This window comes from Castor canadensis, chromosome 18 (genome assembly GCF_047511655.1).
Source record: "Castor canadensis chromosome 18, mCasCan1.hap1v2, whole genome shotgun sequence".
In the NCBI taxonomy this organism is placed as follows: domain Eukaryota; kingdom Metazoa; phylum Chordata; class Mammalia; order Rodentia; family Castoridae; genus Castor; species Castor canadensis.
Window position 1 is genome coordinate 15,619,895 of NC_133403.1, and position 19,094 is coordinate 15,638,988.

Here is a 19,094-nt window from a genome sequence, read left to right on the forward strand (position 1 = left end):
GGGCTTCACACTTGCAAGTCAGGCATATTACCCTTTTTGTTCAGGTATCTTGGAAAGAAGGTTTTGCTTTTTGCTCCATCTGTCCTGGACCTTGATCCTCCTATTTAAAACTTCTTATTGTTGCTGTGATGACAGCCACAGTCAACATGAACAGCCATTTTCTGTTGACTTTGGATCTTGCAAACATTTTTTCCTGACTGACATGGAATCAGAATCCTTTTCATCTCAGCTGCACACTCATCCAGAGGTAACTGTTGCTCTTGTTGGTCACGTTGGATTTTAAACAAATGGCCCAATATTCTTTTGATAACAATTTTGTCCTTATCTATGAATATTTTTGCACTGAGTTTTATCTTCCCATCTAGCAGATCTCTTCTAAATGCCACAAAGTACAATAAAAAATTTAAAAAGAGGCTTTGTAGCAAAATACATATCATAATATCCCTAGATTAACTGGCAGAGCCTGACAGAAAAGCAACTGTCAAACTCCCTCTGCACCTGTTCACATGCTGACCCTGAACTCTGCTACTGAGCACTCCAGCTGGTCCTGTGTGTCCCCTGCAGGGCCTGATCACCCCTGCAGTGAGGTTTATCTCTGGGCTCTTACTGAGGTCCACCTGTTCTTTTTATTACACAGTAACACATGGTTGTGTCCTCATCGCTCAGGCTGTTCATTTGCAGCCACAGTTAATACTTGAGATTTTTTCAGGATATGGTGAATCTGACTTGGCAGAGTCTGCATAGTTTGTACTCTCACTATCAGCTTTAACAGTTCCAACCTACTCCAGCCACTCCTCTCGAACATGGTACAACCAGTGCATCCTGTGACCACTGAAGGTGAATCAGAGGCTGCAGAGGATTCTCAGGGTCCCACCAGGCTTCACAAAGCATCCCCCAAACTCCACCAGCTGCACCTAAAACTGGACTCCTGCAAATACAGAGAGGTCTGGTCAGGAACAGGCACATATATCCACTGGTCCTCTCACTCATGTCCACTCACACACTCAGTATCTCATGTTCTGCATAAATCACCTTTAAAAGTAGCACAAGGAAAACCCAGTTCAGTCACAACTCCGTGGTGAGTGGTCTGTGTTCAGTGCTGATCACTGAATGGGATCACGTGGGAACCCAGGGATGGTCTCCTGTCCCAGAGTTGAAGGGTCAGTGTTTGTCTGGTTTTCATGATCAGAGGGAAGTCCTATTTGTATATCCTCCTGCTACATTGTAAGCTCTACTTAGAAGTCACAGAGAGGTTAGTGTCCAGAGTAGATGTGAATATCCTGGAGCATCTGTAGCACTTTAGAGATGCGTACATAGTCTCAAAAGCATGGAGTGGTGATGCACTGTTTCCAAGATATCACTTTGGTAAGATTGAGCCCAGAGTGATGGCCTGTGATTCTCATCACTGGGACCTAGTTCTCCTGTGATCCAGCCCTAGGACAGAGCTTCGCCTGCCTACTTTGGGTGGCACAACCCACATTTTAGAGTGAAGAGATAGCCTTTATTACTTCATTCCAGGACTTGACTCAGGAATGTGTAAAGGACCTATGGTGCAGTTGCATCACAACAGTCTTTGCCCTGTCAACACCACTGTTTTCATCTGTCAGTGTTCTTTCTACCTCTGCATCTATCTTTATTTCCTATAGTTTTAATGATGAATTGACACAATAAATTTTTCTATTCTACCATTACACAGCATACGTAAAGAAATAGGTGTCCACCTGTGCAAACATCACCACCATGAAAAAATCGTGGAACCTGGAACCATGAGAACCTGATACTCTCAGTCCTCAAAGCCTATATAATGGTGGAGAAAGGAATAAAATTCCTTTTAACAGGAGTTGTAGACTAATGTTCTCTTGAGAGTAAGGAATATATTCTTTAAATTGCCATTGATAGGAGGCACTAACAGTATCATAGTTGCCACAGCATCCTCACAACAGATTTTAGTTTTGATTTATTGATTATATATCTTCCTAGAACAATGTACTGTAGAACACTGAAGTGCAAGCCTTCTCTACACAATTGGCAGAATCTTTGTTCATCAACTTCTTTTCTATTGGTGTCTCATTCTTGGGAATGAAGTCAAGAGGAACTAAGAGTGTCTCCAAGCAATGACTTGAGTGAGAGACTTGCATCTAATAAACAAAGCCAGGTACTATTGGTCAATGGAAGAATGAGGCCAAATGAATTTTAGATATGGCCAATGTTTTCCCTCCCATCACAGGCTTAGGGTGTTAGGATCCTCTAGGCAAAGAACCTTGAGCGAGAAGCCCAGAAAGCCCCTGGATCCTTAGTGTTCATTGTCCAGCTCTGATGCCAGTCTCTGCTCTCTGTGTATGGACCAGCACTTGTCTGCTCTCAAGATATTATGAAAGCCAGTGTATGTGAAGCTTGACCCACTGCTCTGTAAGACGGAAGTGGCCAACATTTGCAGAATAGACATAGTTCTGATTCTGCAAGGACAACAAGTGGAAGAACTATAGAGGAATATGTTCCTTCACCAAGATTAGAATGGTTACAATGCACGAATAGCCCTGGTGTTTAGACTGAGGTTTGTCATAGTGAGGAGCCAACACTAAGACTCAGTCCCTTGTGGAGTCAAGGGAGCAAGACCTTTCCCAAGTCTGCAGAAAAATGTAAGTCCATCAGTGTGCATAGCCTGCCTGGAAGAGCATCAGGTGTGGGACTCCAACGTGTTTGAGCTCAGCATCGGATGGCTCCAGAAAAGCCAAAGAGCTGTGATGCCTGAGCCCTTGGGCCACACCCCTCCCCAGTGTACTTGAGTCCTGGAGTCAGTGAGTATCATACTCAATTCTAGGTTTACATGTTGCTTAAACTGTCTAATCTTTCACTTTCTTGAACCAGCTACCCAATTTCTCTCTTTCATTTCCCATGTTAGCAGAGGGAATTCATACTTGATATAACTGCCAACATTGTAATTTGTAAGTAGTTATTTTCCATAATTTTCTGTGTCAATGGCTTGAGGAAACTTGCCTCAAGATGAATTGTAACCTGAATTTAGCCCATATATTACATAGAAATCCATAGTATGGATTTTTTTAATTCTAATTTCTTTTACTCACATATATTCATTATACAGGGGGGATTCATAGTGACTATTCTGATAAAACTCATATTGTACTTTATTTACATTGCCCCCATCATCTCTCCCGCTCACCCCACCCCATGCCCCAATTGAAACTATTGCAAGAGGTTTGTTTAGTTCTCTTTCATACCAGTATATGAAGTCTATCAACCATATATCATCAACTTAATCTCCTTCCTTCATCTATTACCCTACCTCTAGCACCTACTCCCCCCACCAGCCACACAGACTGTGCCTATTTTACAGTCCTGGTTTTCATACTTAATATTTGAGTTGATCTTCAAAAAGATGTATATGTGTATGCACACTGTAGGGGTGCTTTACTTTGGCCTGTTCAATACCCTTGAATACAACCCCTTACATTTTTACCCCCACCCTAATTTTTCAGCAGCTTTCAATGCACATCTTATTACTCTACCTTCACATCTTACACTTTACAGTATTTCTTTTTCTTCTCTCTTTCCCCAAATTTCACTGTTACAAAAATGTTCTACAACTGAGTTTGTATAACCTCATCCCTCCCTTGCCAGTCCGCTAGTATCACACCCTGAGATCAAGTAGTCAGGGTGAGAAGCAGAAATCAAGGCAGCCTGTGTACCACAGTGAGGTCCAGGGAGGACTGTTCTGGTCAGTGAGATCCAGGTCCAAATGACACAAGCCTGTGGACACTAAAAACAGTCAGGCATGGTAGCTTAGAATAATTGTGAAGAATGAAATTCCCCAATCCTGAAGTGCTCAGTCACCCATGTGCTCCTTCTGGACCTGCCATGTTTCCCTAGAGCCCACTTAACTGAGAAGTCTTCCACACAAGACAGAGGCACCTCCCTCCAGCTTCTTCCTGTTTGGCTAACTGGGCTTCCATAGTAAAAGGGCCAAGCAGGAGCTGCTTCAGGACTCTCCAAGTTCCAGGAGCAGTGAGCCCACTCTGACATCACAACCAAGTCTTTCCTGATTGGTCAGACCATGTTACCACTCCCACTAGGCCCCTCCCCCTCCAGTCTCCAGCTACTGTGTGGCAGTTTCCTGACAAGATCTTCAGATCTGAGGATGGAATTTCTACCCCGTGTTCCCTTGTCAGCTTGATCATGGTTGAACTGGCATGACATTACTGTCTTCTTCCAACGATCTCCCAATCAGGAACCCACAGTGTGGAGGATGGGAAGAGTTTCTCATGGTGAGTACAAAAACACCTCAAACACTTTGCACTTCTATCAGCCAGGAAAACTCCATTAACATGGCATGAGGCAGCTACACTCTCAGAACTTCTGAGTTCCTAATTTCAAGAAAACACGCAAAGCGAACACACACATTGACTGGCAAGAGCCTCAAAGTGACCACATGAATTCACTTCCTGTCAACAAAGAAATTACTTCACTTTGATCTGAGAAATACACACGCACACACAGGCTATTGCCAAGGCATGCTTAGTAGTCCCCAGTCAGTGAAATTTTACAAGCTCTCAAGAGAACAGCAGGTTTCAGGAACACCAGAAAGTATGGTATAACATGAAACACTCGGGAAGGACATTCATTTCTGCAAAGGTTCTTGGAGGGACAACACAGTACACCTTTCATTCACGGAACTGAAGACAAAAATTCAGAGCACCATAAGGCTGTTCCCCAAGTGACTTTGGGAATGAACTTAATTTCTACAAATCAGTGATGGCAAATTGAACAACTAATATCAAACACACACATGCACACACAAATTGGTGATATTCTAATTGTTATCTTGTAAATGAATTTCTTGCCTTCTATCTACTGAATAACAACGTTGAGTAAGACCAGAAATCATTGAACACCAGACACCCTGGTGCATTCCATATATTTCCACAGTGTTAAAGACAGTTTTTGATTCAAGGAGTCTTCTGCATTCCTAACCAGAGGATATACTCTATGAGTGTGACACAGTTTGTAGCATGAGAATGTATTCAAAAGAGCAAAGAAATTAATACATGATGATATTATGAATATCATATGGGCATGCACACACACAAACACAGACACAGACACACACACACACGCACACACACACACATGCACACACACACACATTTCCCACAGTTTAATGGACCCTGCAGGCCAGAGAAGAAATGATGTCAGATCAACAGGTGCCTGTGCCTCCATGTGACCTCATTCACCCCTTGTCAGTCCTCTAGTACCACACCCTGAGATCAGGTAGTCAGGGTGAGAAACAGAAATCAAGGCAGCCTGTCTACCACAGTGAAGTCCAGGGTGGCCTGTTCTGCTTGGTGAGATCCAGGCCTACATAACACAAAGGCCTATGGACTCTCCAAACAGTGGGGCATGGTAGCTTAGGCTAGGCATGAATAATGGAATCCACCAATTCTGATTTGCTCAGGTCACACATGTGCTCCTGCTACACCTGCCCTGTGTCCCTAGGCCCCACTAAACTGAGAAGTCTTCCACACAAGACAGGGGCAGCTTCCTCTGGCTTCTTGCTGCTTTGCAGCCTGGGCTGCCATAGCAACAGGCCAGGCAGGAGCTGTCTCTGCACTCTCCTAGTTCCAGTGGTAGTGAGCCCACTGTGACATCACAACCAAGGCTTTTCTGATTGGTCTGACTGCACAATCACTCCTTCTAACACCTATCCCCCTCTGGTCTCCAACCACTTTAGTGGCAGTTTCCTGGCATGATCTTCTGATTAAGGGATCGATCACATTTCTCCTCCATGTTCCCAGGTCAGCTAGCTCAAGGTTGAACTGGGATGAAATTTCTGTCCTGTTCCAAAGAACTCCCAATCAGGCACCCATATTTTGGTTGAGAAGTGTTTCTTTTGGCAAGTACAATAATACCTCAAGCTGTTTGCAGTCCCATCCGCCATTAAAACTCCCTTAATACTGGATGAGGCAATTTCCCTCTCGGAACCACTTCTCCCATTCCCTGAGGATATTCCCTCAAGTGGATGTGTAATGTAACACCCTGTATACCAGGAGGTGCTATTCCATGCCTCTGTATTCCTAACCTCCTCAAAATACGTCAAGGCACACACTGGCTGGCAAGAGCCTCCACATGACCACATAAATTCACTTAATGTCAACAAAGAAATTAATTCACTCTGATCCAAGAGACACACATGCACACGCAGGTTATATTCAATCAATGCTTAGTATTCCCTACTTGGTGAAATCATGAGCATTTCTCCAGTGAATTGCAGCTGTTGGGAACACCATAAACCTTTGAATATCACAAAACACTCGGGAAAGACACTCATTTCTGCAAATGATCTCTCAGGCAGAAAACAGTACACCGTCCATGGAACTGAAGACATAAAGGCAGAGCAACTGAAGGTTGTTCCTCAAAGTGACTTTGGGAATTAAACCAATTTCTACAAATTCATGATCGCAAAATTACCAGCAAATATCATACACACAAACACACACAAAGTGGGTATATTTAATAACTCTTAAATGATATGTAGGAAATGAATTTCTTACCTTCTATCTACTGAATAGCAACTGTAAATAACACCAGAAGTCATTGAATAGCAGGACACCCTGGTGCATTCCATCAGTTAATGTTACACACACACACACACACACACACACACACACACTCCCACAGTAGGTATATTCAATGAATACTAAATATTATATATTAAGTGAATTTGTTAGCCTTTATCTACTGTTAAGTAACTTTCAGCAAAAACAGAAATTATTCTGTGCAAAAGGACACTCCTGAGTTAAATCAATTTCTACAAATATCCTTCGAGAACAGAAATATTGTACCCTTTATGCAAATGAAGATGTGAACCCAGTGGAACTTGAGTCTGTGTCTCTAATTGACCTCATTCCTACCTAGACAGCCAGCTAACACCACACAGTGTAGACAGATGGTCAGTGTGAGATAGTGACCATGCAGGTCATGTGTAGCCTGCATGGGCTACACAGTGGGACCCAGTCTCAAAAAGAGACATAAACAAGGACCAAGAAGAAAAACTAGAGATTCACTTGCCCTGTGATTATTGCAGATACCTCAGATTTTCCTTCATTTCTGTGCTACTAGGGTGGGTTGGCACTAGTAAGAAAATCAGTGGCCAGTGGACATTCAAATATGAATCCTAAGTAGGTTTTTTTCACTAACTGGAAACATTCATGGCAACAACAATATGTTATTGTCACAAGTTACTTTTGTAGAAAGTTTTTTAAAGTTATTGTACTTCACCCTTTGTGAGTGTTTGAAAACAGCTCTGTCCCTCATAATGGACAGAAAAATATCTTTAAGAGGCAATTCTCTTTCCCAATATGTATTAGAAAGATTTATTTCTTAAAAGAAAACACTCTGTAACAACCAATACCTTCCAATTTGCCATATTCAAATGAAATCCATGTTGAGTTCTGAGATGATAACTGTACAGACATGGTAAGGAAAGGAAAAAACAAGTTCTGAATGTATCACTGATGTGTAAAAGATGTAAAAATAACTCTTTGCTAGCTTATGAGCTTCAGAATTTACCCAGTGTTTATCATATTGCTCAGATTTTATGACTGCTACAGTGAATGACACAGGCAGTTTGATTGATTTCACTTTGCAGCTGTAACAAATTTTCATGAGCTTTGTGGCTTCATAGAACACAATTAATTAATTTATAGGCTCATTGGTTAGGATTACATCTAGGGTGTCACTAGCCTGAAATCAAAGTGTCAGTAGGGTTACCTGGCCTGCAAGTGGCTCTGAGGCATATTTTGCTTTCTTCCTTTTCTGTCTATTAGAAAAGTAGTGAGTGAGCTATGTCAGAAACATTGACAGTCACATTTTGCAGCTTTCAATAACACCAGAATTAATCGAGTAACACTTTATACACTATGTCAATTTCATTGGTATAAATCACCAGTACTACTGATTTCACTTAGTCATCATGGTCTTTGACAGCCATAGGTTTTTTATTACAATATCAATTACTAATATTAACTCTCAAATCACACAGTACATTTTATACTGTGACATACAGGTTGAAGAATATTTAAGAAAGTGTTAAAATGGCTGTAGCATTCAAAGAGGCCTTAACAGAAGATCAGAAACATAATAGAGATGCAAAGAGAGTCACTGCAGGTAGTTACATAAGCTATAAACACAAAGATCCCAATCACAGAACTGTTCTGGCTATCAAATCACAGAGCTAGTTCAAGGAGCAAAGCTGACTCCTGGCTTACTGAGGACACATGACATTTCGAGTGGGCCATTTATCAGGAGAGATTGTGCTCATCTGAAGACCAGGGGGCAGAGTCAGGAGTTTGTTGCCTAGCAATCCTATGGATCCTGCAATACATGCACTAGGTGGTCATATGACAGTTTGGTGGGTGCTGCTGTACCCCAGTGTTACATGGGTCTCCATTAATATAATCTAGGTGAGCAGGTTGCATCATTTGTTGATCTGGTGTGCTCAAAAACTCCTGGGCCGGGTGTGCTCAATAATTCTCTGATATGGTTTTGACACACCCATGTGTCTGTGTGTTCCTGATATATTCTGATAAATCCACAGGTGGTAATATTTTACAAGAATATTTGTGGTTTGTGCTGGATAGTTGATGATAACTTGCTTGCACAATCATTCTCCCTCTACATTTGGAACCAACTTCTTTTTATAAAATGGAGTCACTCAGGGAAAGGCAAAAGTGGCTACTATTCTATACAATATGAACTTCAAACTCTACTGCAGAGCCATAGTAAAAAAATTGCATGATATTGGCAAAAGCACACAATCAGATCAATGGAATAAAATAGAAGACTCAGAAGAAATTCACACAGGTACAGCTATCTAATGCTCAACAAAGATGCCAAAAGCATACACTGGAAAAAAAGTGGTATAAGAAATCTGGATATCCACATGTGGAAGACTGAAACTAGATCTCCTTCTTCACCTGGTACAAAAACAAACTGAAAATGAATCAAAAACTTTAATGTATAACCCGCAAACACTTCAGGATGTACATACAGGCAATGACTTTTGGAATAGGACTCCAAAAACTTAAGTAATAATAGCAATTATTGACCAGCTGTCAGTGTGGCTTAAGTGTTAGAGCACCTGCCTAGCAATTTTCAAGTCCCAGTACTGAAAAAAAAAGAAAGAGAAAAAGAAATTTGAAAGATTTGAGCAATGGGAGCACATCAAATTAAGCGGCTTCTACATAGAACAGGAAAAATTAGTAGAGTGAAGAGAAAGGCACAGAATGGAGAAAATCTTCGCCAGCTGTTCATCCATCAGGGGATTAATACCCAGAATACATAAAGAAGTCAAATATCAATCCAATAAGTAAGAATGGCAAAGTAACTGAATGTACACTTCTCAAATGAAGTAATAGAAATGGCCAACAAATATGTGAAAAAGTGTTCAAAATATTTAGCCATCTAAGAAATGCAAAGCAAAACTACACTGGCATTTCATCTCACTTCAGTAAGAATGATTAACACTAAGAAAACAAAAATCGCCAAATATTGGTGAGGATATTGCTAAAAAGGGACCTTTATACATGGCTGGGTAAAATGCTAGTTAGTCTAGCAAACATGAAAATTATTATGGAGACTCCTCATAAAAAAGATGGGGCTGGTGTAGTGTCTCAGTTACTAGAGTCCTTGTCTAGTGGTCAGTTCAAACTCCAGTACTGCCCAAAAAATTAAAATGTAGAACTTCTATATCACACCTGCATGTATACCCAAAGGGACCAAAGTCAGCATACAATAGAAATGCCTGCATTCAAATGTTTATAATTGGATGTGAGGGTGACCTGGCTGCGACTTCTGTCATCCCATTGGTGATGATAGATGACATCATCACCAATGATGTTGATTTGGCTGATTTAGCTGGCTAGGCAGGTGTCCCCATATTCCCTCACTGCTCCATGTGCATCTCTCCAGAAGCTGCATGCCAGTTGGAAGAGGACAACATTCCCAAATAGAGCAGGACCATTCTTTGGTCAAAGGTATATGAGTAGCTGCAATCCTTTGCTATAACCTCCAAACAACCTCTCAAATGTTTACAACTGCTGTGTTCACAATACCCAGGTTAAGGTATCACTCTAGTTGTCCATCAACAATGGAATAAAAAAAATTGGTTTACACCTGAAATACCCAGCTACTCAGGAGGCAGGGATAGAGAGGATTCCAATTTGAGGGCAGTCCGGGCAAAAAGTTAATGACACCATATCTTGACAAAAGAAGCCAAGTGTAAAGCCCGTGCCTAGCAAGTTTGAAGTCTTCAGTTAAAACCCTAATACCACCAGAAAATGAAGAAAAGAAACTGTTGTTTATTTACACAATGGTTTTTTTCCATATTGGGATGTGAACTCAAGGCCTACACCTTGAGCCACTCCACCAGTTCTTTTGTATGATGGGATTTTTGAGATAAGGTCTTATGAAGTATTTTCTAGGCTGTCTGTGAACTGAGAACTGTGATCCTCCTGATCTCTGCCTCCTGAGTAGTTAAGATTATAGGCATGTGGCCCCAGCACCCAGCTCACACTAATGGCCAGCATGAGCAGGTCACTTGACCTAAGTGGGACAACTGGGAATGGAGAAAGAAGACACAAAGACAGACATAGAGAAAACCTTGGGACTGGGTGGGTCCAGCACTCCTGATGAAACATGCTGGTGACCCCCTCCATCGACAAATGCATTTATTTAAACAGCAGGTGTGGGAAAGCGGGGTGAAGGGCAGGTCGAGTTTTTATGGGTCCAGTTGTGTGTGCAGCAGGAACAGTGCAACTCTGGTATGTTGTTATTTACTGCAGACAATCCTGACTATGTCAACATGCCTTGTTTTCCCTGCAAGGAAGCCATGCTGAACTTTGCCTCCCCTTGGATGGGTTCAGGCCTGTCAGCCATGCAGCCTTTTGACAGAAATGTGCCAATGCAAGATCTATCTCCACTGCCTCAGTCTCCCTATTTGCAAGGCAGCCTTGCTGAACCTTGCTCACCTCCTTTGTGCCAAGGTCTTGCCTTCTCAGCACAATGGTCTTTGACAAGGCCTTACACATGTCAAAGTTCTTTCTCAGTCTATTTAGTTATTGGTTTCCCACAGCTCACAATAGGGTTTTTAATACAGCAATAATGAATAATGATTTTATGTCATTTGCAACACAATGAATAGAAAGGAGACATCATATTAAGTGACATAAACCTGACTCGCAAAGACAAAAATTGCATGTTTTCTCTCATTTGTGGAATTTGGAGGTAGGAAGGACATGAAAGCAGAAGAGGAACTATTGTGGATATAGTTGGGAAAGTGGGTGAGTGATATGAAAGGATCATAGGGGGTGAATACGATAAAAGTACATGATATTCATGCATGGAAATGTCACAGTGAAATCTCTAGGTTTTTGCAACTAAAAAGGTTTTAGTGCTGGTGCATGGCTCAGAGGATAAACTGCCTGCTTAGCAAGCACAAAGCCCTACTTCAAACCTCAGTACTGCTAACAATTTTTTTAAAGAATTGCTGCAAGACAATTGTGATAATACATCCCATAACATAATCATTAGGGAAAGTACACTCATGTAATTTAAAAATGCAATATAATGTCAGGAGTTTTCTTTAAATAATTTTTACAAAATAAATTTTGTAGACATTATATTAAAAAGAATTCAAACAAGATGATAAACATTAAACCTGGCCAATGAACAGATACCATTGAAATTTTGCATTTGAAGAAATGCATGATGGGAGAGTACTGGTTCCCCAAGGAAAATAGCAATTGAATCTCTCAACATATTCTTCGAATTAATAGGGTTTAGTACAGATTAAAAATTACCACTCCAAATCTGTCGCCAGACAACCAGGGACCAGGTAATACTATGGACCTCAAATGATTTAATCAAGGCCTACATGCCACCTAACATAAAAGGTGCAGCACAGACCATGCAACTACACAGAGAGCAAGTCTATTCATGGGCGATCCCAGAAAGACTTTCCCCAGTGGCTGAGTGTGGACATGTAGAACACATCACAAACATTCTTGATTAGAGCACTAGCTGGTGGAAAATTGAAAGGAAGGAGATCTCCAAGGCAGAGGGCTCAACCTTGGGCAGTCAGAATTGATGAGCTGAGGGGAAGACCCTAACTGACATAGCGAATGCTAGATACCTATAGTGAAAAGAGGAATGAAACAACTGGTAGTAATATAAGGTCCTAGTGGAACAAACCTGAAAACAAGAGTTTTAATATGTACAATGATTGTCTCAATAAGCAAGAAAATACATTGTAAATACTCAAGCACTTTATATCCTCTAAGCTACTTGTGTATTAACACAGTAGAAAGGGAGTTTTAAGCATGTAAAACTACCATGGTGACAAGGCAGCAGAAATAGTTTGGGTTGAAATGACACTATAAATGGCAGGCACAATGAGTAGAAATGAACAAAGCAAATAATGTCATTGATTGCCCCAATAGAAGTTGAGATATCATGTAGAACTTAAAGACCAAATATTAGACGTTTGTTGAATAGAGAATGCTGAAGATGTCAACAAATTTTTTAGGGTAATGCTAAACACAAGATGTATAATGTTTCTTAAATGACAACACACACACACACACACACACACACACACCATGGAGAAAGAACTATACTAAATATTGCCCACTATGTGTAGTAAATATACCCAATACAGAAGATTCTATAAGGATTTTCAGCCCTAAGATACTCTACCCAGCAAAATTGTCATTAAAAATAGATGGAGCAATAAAAACCTTCCATGATAAACAGAAACTAAAACAATACATGACCAGCAAGCAACCACTACAGAAGAGTCTACAAGAAATTATGCATGCAGAAGATGAAAGCCAACAAAACCATGGGAGGACGGGAAATATTAAACCACAGGAGAAGAAAAGAGCCACTCTGGAAAAAAATTTGGAGGCTACTTAAAAAGCTAGACATTGATCTACCATTTGATCCAGCAATAGCACTCTTGGGGATATACCCAAAAGACTGTGACACAGGTTACTCCAAAGGCACCTGCACACCCATGTTTATTGTGGCACTATTCACAATAGCCAAGTTATGGAAACAGCCAAGATGCCCCACCACTGACGAATGGATTAAGAAAATGTGGTATCTATACACAATGGAATTTTATGCAGCCATGAAGAAGAATGAAATATTATCATTCGCTGGTAAATGGATGGAATTGGAGAACATCATTCTGAGTGAGGTTAGCCTGGCCCAAAAGACCAAAAATCGTATGTTCTCCCTCATATGTGGACATTAGATCAAGGGCAAACACAACAATGGGATTGGACTTTGAGCACATGATAAAAGTGAGAGCACATAAGGGAGGGGTGAGGATAGGTAAGACACCTAAAAAATTAGCTAGCATTTGTTGCCCTTAATGAAGAGAAACCAAAACAGATACCTTAAAAGCAACTGAGGCCAAGAGGAAAAGGGGACCAGGAGCTAAAGAAAAGGTTAGATCAAAAAGAATTAACCTAGAAGGTAACACACACGCACAGGAAATCAATGTGAGTCAATGCCCTGTATAGCAATCCTTATCTCAGCCAGCAAAAACCCTTGTTCCTTCCTATTATTGCTTATACTCTCTCTACAACAAAATTAGGAATAAGGGCAAAATAGTTTCTACTGGGTATTGAGGGGGTGGGGGGAGAGAGAGGGGGCAGAGTGGGTGGTAAGGGAGGGGGTGGGGGCAGGGGGGAGAAATGACCCAAGCCTTGTATGCACATATGAATAATAAAAGAAAAAAAAAGGAAAATCAGAAACTAAAAAGGAGAGATAAAAACAAATACCCAGGAAATACAGAGAGTCATCAGAGTCTACTAAAAGGACTCTATTGGAATAAATTGGAAAATCTTGATGAAATGGACAAATTTCTAGATACTTATGACCAACCAAAATTGAACCAAGAGGATATTAGCCACCTATACAGATCTATTACACATAATGAAATTGAAGCAGCAAAAATTTCATCCAAAAAAAAATAGTCCAGGAACTGACAGATTTTCAGCTGAATTCTTCCATAGTTTCAAAGAAGAAATACCAAAACTCCTCAATCTTTTCCAAGAAATAGAAAAGGAAGGAACACTGCATAATTAATTCTATGAAGCCAGCATTACACTCAACCCAAAACCAGACAAGGACACATACAAAAAGGAGAACTACAAGCAAATCTCTGTAATGAACATCAATGTAAAAATCCTCAATAAAATAATGGCAAACCAAATCCAACAAAATATCAGAAACATCATTCACCATGACCAAGTTGGCTTCATCCCAGGGATACAGGTGTGGTTTAATATACACAAATCCATAAGTGCAACACAGTACATTAATAGAAGCAAAGACAGAAACCAATTGACCATCTCAATAGATGCAGAAAAAGGCTTCAATAAGATTCAACATCACTTCATGATTAAAGTTCTAAGAAAACTAGGAACACATGGAATGTACCTCAACATTATACAGACTATATATGACCAACCTATAGCCAACATCACACTAAATGGGGAAAACTGAAATAATTTCCCCTAATGTCAGGAATGAGACAACGATGCCCACTCACCTCATTCCTATTCAACATAGCCCTGAGATTCCTAGCCAGAGCAATAAGGTAAGAAGAAATTAAAGCAACACAAATTAGTAAACAAATAGTCAAAGTATCTCTACTTGAGATGACATAATCCTATATATCAAAGATCCAAAAATCTCCACCTCAAAACTCCTAGAAACCATACACAGCTTCAGCAATGTAGCAGATATAAAATCAGATTACAAAAATCATTAGCTTTTCCATACACCAGAAATGAACAAATTGAGAAAGGATATAGGAAAGCAATTCCATTCACAATAACTCCCCCAAAATTCAAATACCTAGGAATAAATTTAACAAAGGGTGTAAATGACCTCTACAAGGAGAACTAAAAAACACTGAAGAAAGAGATTGAGGAAGAACACAGAAGATGGAAAGTCCTCCAATACTCATGGATTGGCAGTATCAACATAGTAAAAATGGATATACTACCAGAAGCAATCAACATGTTCAAAGCAATTCCCATAAAAATTCCAATGATATTGGTCACAGAGATTGAAAAATCTACCCTGAGGTTGTAAACACAAAAGATCATGAACAGCTAAGGCAATACTGCTCAAAAACAAGCAATGCGAGAGATATCAAAAATACATGGCTTCAAACTATACTCAGAGCCATAAAAATAAAAACAGTATGATACTGGCAGAAAAACCGATATAAAGACCGATGGAACAGAATAGAGGACTCAGATATGAACCCACACTGCTATGCCCTCCTTGTTTCTGACAAAAGCACCAAAACACATGATGGGAAGAAGACAGCCACTTCAACAAATGTTGCTGGGAAAAGTGTTTATTTACCTGCAGAAAACTGAAATCAGATCTATGCATGTCACACTGTGCTAGTATTGACTCTAAGTGGATTAAAAACCTTAATATCACACTAAAACCTTGCAGTTAGTCATGAAAGAGAGGGAATACCCTGGAAACAATAGGACTCCCTCAGTAGAACTCCAGCAACCCAGCAACCAAGAGAAAGGAAGAACAAATGGGACTATATGAAATTTAAAAGCTTCTGTACAACAAAAAAAATGGTCTCTAAACTAAAGAGACCACCAACAGAGTGGGAGAAAGTATTTACTAGCTATACATCAGACAAAGAACTGATAACCAGAAAACCCAGGGAGCTCAAAAAACTAACCTCCCCCAAAATTAATGAACCAATAAAGAAGTTGGTAACTGAACTAAACAGAACTTTTTCAAAGGAAGAAGTCCAAATGGCCAAAAACACATGAAAAAATGCTTACCATGCCTGGCCATAAAGAAAATGCAAATCTAAACCACACTAAGATTCCACCTCACCCCTGTTAGAATAGCCATCATCAAAAACACCACCAACAACAGGTGTTGGAGAGGAAGCAGGGAAAAAGGAATCCTCACACACTGCTGGTGGGAAAGTAAGCTAGTAAAACCATTTTGGAAAACAATATGGAGTCTTCTTAAAAAACTAAACATAGATCTACCATATGATCCAGCAACACCACTCCTAAGGATATACACAAAGGAATGTGACTAAGGCACTTACACACACATGTTTTTTACAGCACTATTCATAATAGCCAACCTATGGAAATAGACAAGATGCCCCACAATTGATGAATGGATTAAGAAACTGTAATACTTATATACAATTGAATTTTATTCAACCACAAAGAATGAAATTTTGTCATTTGCAAGTAAATGGATGGAACTGGAGAACATCATTTTCAATGAAGTTAGCCAGGCTAAGAAGCCCCAAAATCGCATGTTCTTCCTCATAAGCAGATTATAGACCTAAAATAAATGCAGTAATATTATTGGACATGGGTCATGCACTAAGGGGAGAACACTCATGGGAGAAATAGGGAAAAGGAAAGAAACCTAAAACTTGAATGTGGTTGATGTGCACATGGTAGAGGATTGAATAAAGTAATATTAAAATAGCAGAGGCCATTATGGGTTGGGGACCAGGAAGTAGTGGAGAGGTCTGGCAGGGATGAACCAATGTGAGTTTCAATACAAAAGTGCATGAAAGCAACATTAGGAATCTTTCTGTACATTTATCTATATGTCAAACTAGCAAAAACATTATGTCTTTCTTATTATCTCCTATGTTTTCTCTTCAGCAAATTCAGTGAATAGGGTATGGCAGGTTATACCAGGAAGTGGGAGGGGGCAGAGTGGGAGGTGGCCCAAATAATGTATATATATTTAAGTAAATGTAAAAATGATAAAAGAAAATAAGGGAGAAAGAAAAAAAACCTTTAATCCTTTGCCTCCCATACTTTTGTTTCATAATTGTCATATAAATTTTTGTGAGACATGTGCCTACTATGTGAGTTTCTGCCTTATCCTGGCCCAGGATAGCTCCTACTTTCCCCAGCTGAGATGTACTTCAGAAAACCACACACCTACCTGCCTCCACCTGAGAAATGTGTTTTGTCTAGAATATATTTGGTGGTGACAGTGTTTCTCAGTATGTGACAATTAACCTCACTTATATAGTGATTTCTCTTTCTTCACATTCTGAGCAAGATCTTTACCAGAGATTCACTGTTCAACCACATATTCATTATTGAGGCTAAATTAATCCACCTCTCTGTGGATTCTCTTGAATTTGCTACCATCTAAATATGATCTGAGAATGCAAAACACGGATGGGACCCATGCTACCTATTTCTTCACTCACAATAACTTCAATGTAGTTATGGAAGGATAAAGATTCAGAAGAAATTTGGTGGAGAAAGCATGGTCTTCTGAATTAATTCTGTTGAAATAACTAGATACCAATAAGCCAGGAAAAACAAACCACTTAAACAGCAATACTTGCACAAAAGTTATCTCACAATAGAACTAAATAAAAAATTAAATATAAAAAATGAATAGTATAAAACATAAGAAAAGTTTTATGTCTTGAATTTAGTTAACATGTTCTTTGTTATGTACCAACCAAAAATACTGAGGAAGTACTAACAACAATGCTTCTCAAACTATTATATCTAGAATTGAAAGAATTGGTTCTAAACATATTCTATGAATTCACTATTATTCTGATACACAACCCAGATACAGACAGGATAGGAAAAGAAAATTAGACACCAAATTTATTGATGAACACAAAAAAGAATATCCTTAATAAAATCCTTGCAAACTGAGTTCAACAAGATGTAAAAAACATCAAATGCCATCATCAATTTTGTTTCATACTACAAATATATGTAAGCTCAAAATAATAAATCAATAAAAATAATATAACACATAAAGAGAATAAAGGACAAAAATAGCATGATCATTTAATAGATGCAGAAAATACCTTTGACAAAATTCAACATCTCTTCATGAAAAAGCTATATACGACAAACCAACAGTTATTATGCTGAAAGATGAAAGCTGAATTTTTTTTAAATTAAGAATCAGACAGGATGTTTATTCTTATCCTGCTTATTCAATAAATCTTATCCAGAGCAATAAATTAAGAGAAAGTGATACAAATAGGAAAGGAAGAAGTCAAATTTTCCCTTCTTCTAGCTGACATTATCCTACATGTAAAAGACTTGAAATACTCCAGCAGAACACATGTAGATCTCATAAACACTTTCAGCAAAGTAGCAGGATACAAAATGAATATACAAACTTCAGGAATTTGCCTATACACCAAAAATGATCTCACAGAAAAAGAAATGAGGAACACATCCCCATTCGCAATAGTCACAAAAAAGGAACACAAAAAATAGGCACAAACTTACCAAACATGTTAAAGACTTCTACAATGAAAATGAGAAAACACTGAAGAGAGATTGAAGAATACACTGGCAGATGGAAAGATTTCCTATGTTCATGGATCACTAGAATTCATATTATGAAGATGGCTGTATTATTTTCATATAAAGTGACATGCAGATTTAAAGAAATTTGCACTATAATTTTAGTGACATTCTTCACAGAATTATAAAAAACAATTTAAGAATGTATATAGAAACACAAATGATTCTGAGTAGCAACAGCAATCAAGAGCAGAAAGACCAATTCTGGAAGCTTCACAATATCTGACATTAAATATACAACAAAGCAACAGTTACAAAAATAGAAAGTACTTGCAAAAAACAGACATGAAGATCAATGAAATACAATAGAATATCCAGGAATAAGTTCACACAGCTACAACGAACTGATTCTCAACAAGGGTGCCAAAAACTTTCCCTGGAAAAAAGGTTCTGTAATGAGTTCTACTGGTAAAACTGGATACCCACATGTAGAAGACTGAAACTACATCTCCTCCTTCTCCTGTATAAAAATCTACTCAAAATGGACCAGGACCTAAATGCAAGACCTGAAACTTCGAAACTACTACAAGAAAATGTATGGAAAACACTTCAGGTTCTAGGTACAGACAGTGACTTTCTGAACAACACTCCAATAGGTTAGAAAATGATATTAAGGATTGACTGGTTGGC

General features: G+C 39.2%; 1 pseudogene; it reads left to right on the top strand.

The window, feature by feature from the left end:
- The first annotated feature begins 803 nt into the window (after window positions 1-803).
- The window catches only part of LOC109702687 (RNA-binding motif, single-stranded-interacting protein 1-like), a 113,690-nt pseudogene continuing 95,399 nt past the window's right edge, over window positions 804-19,094 (top strand).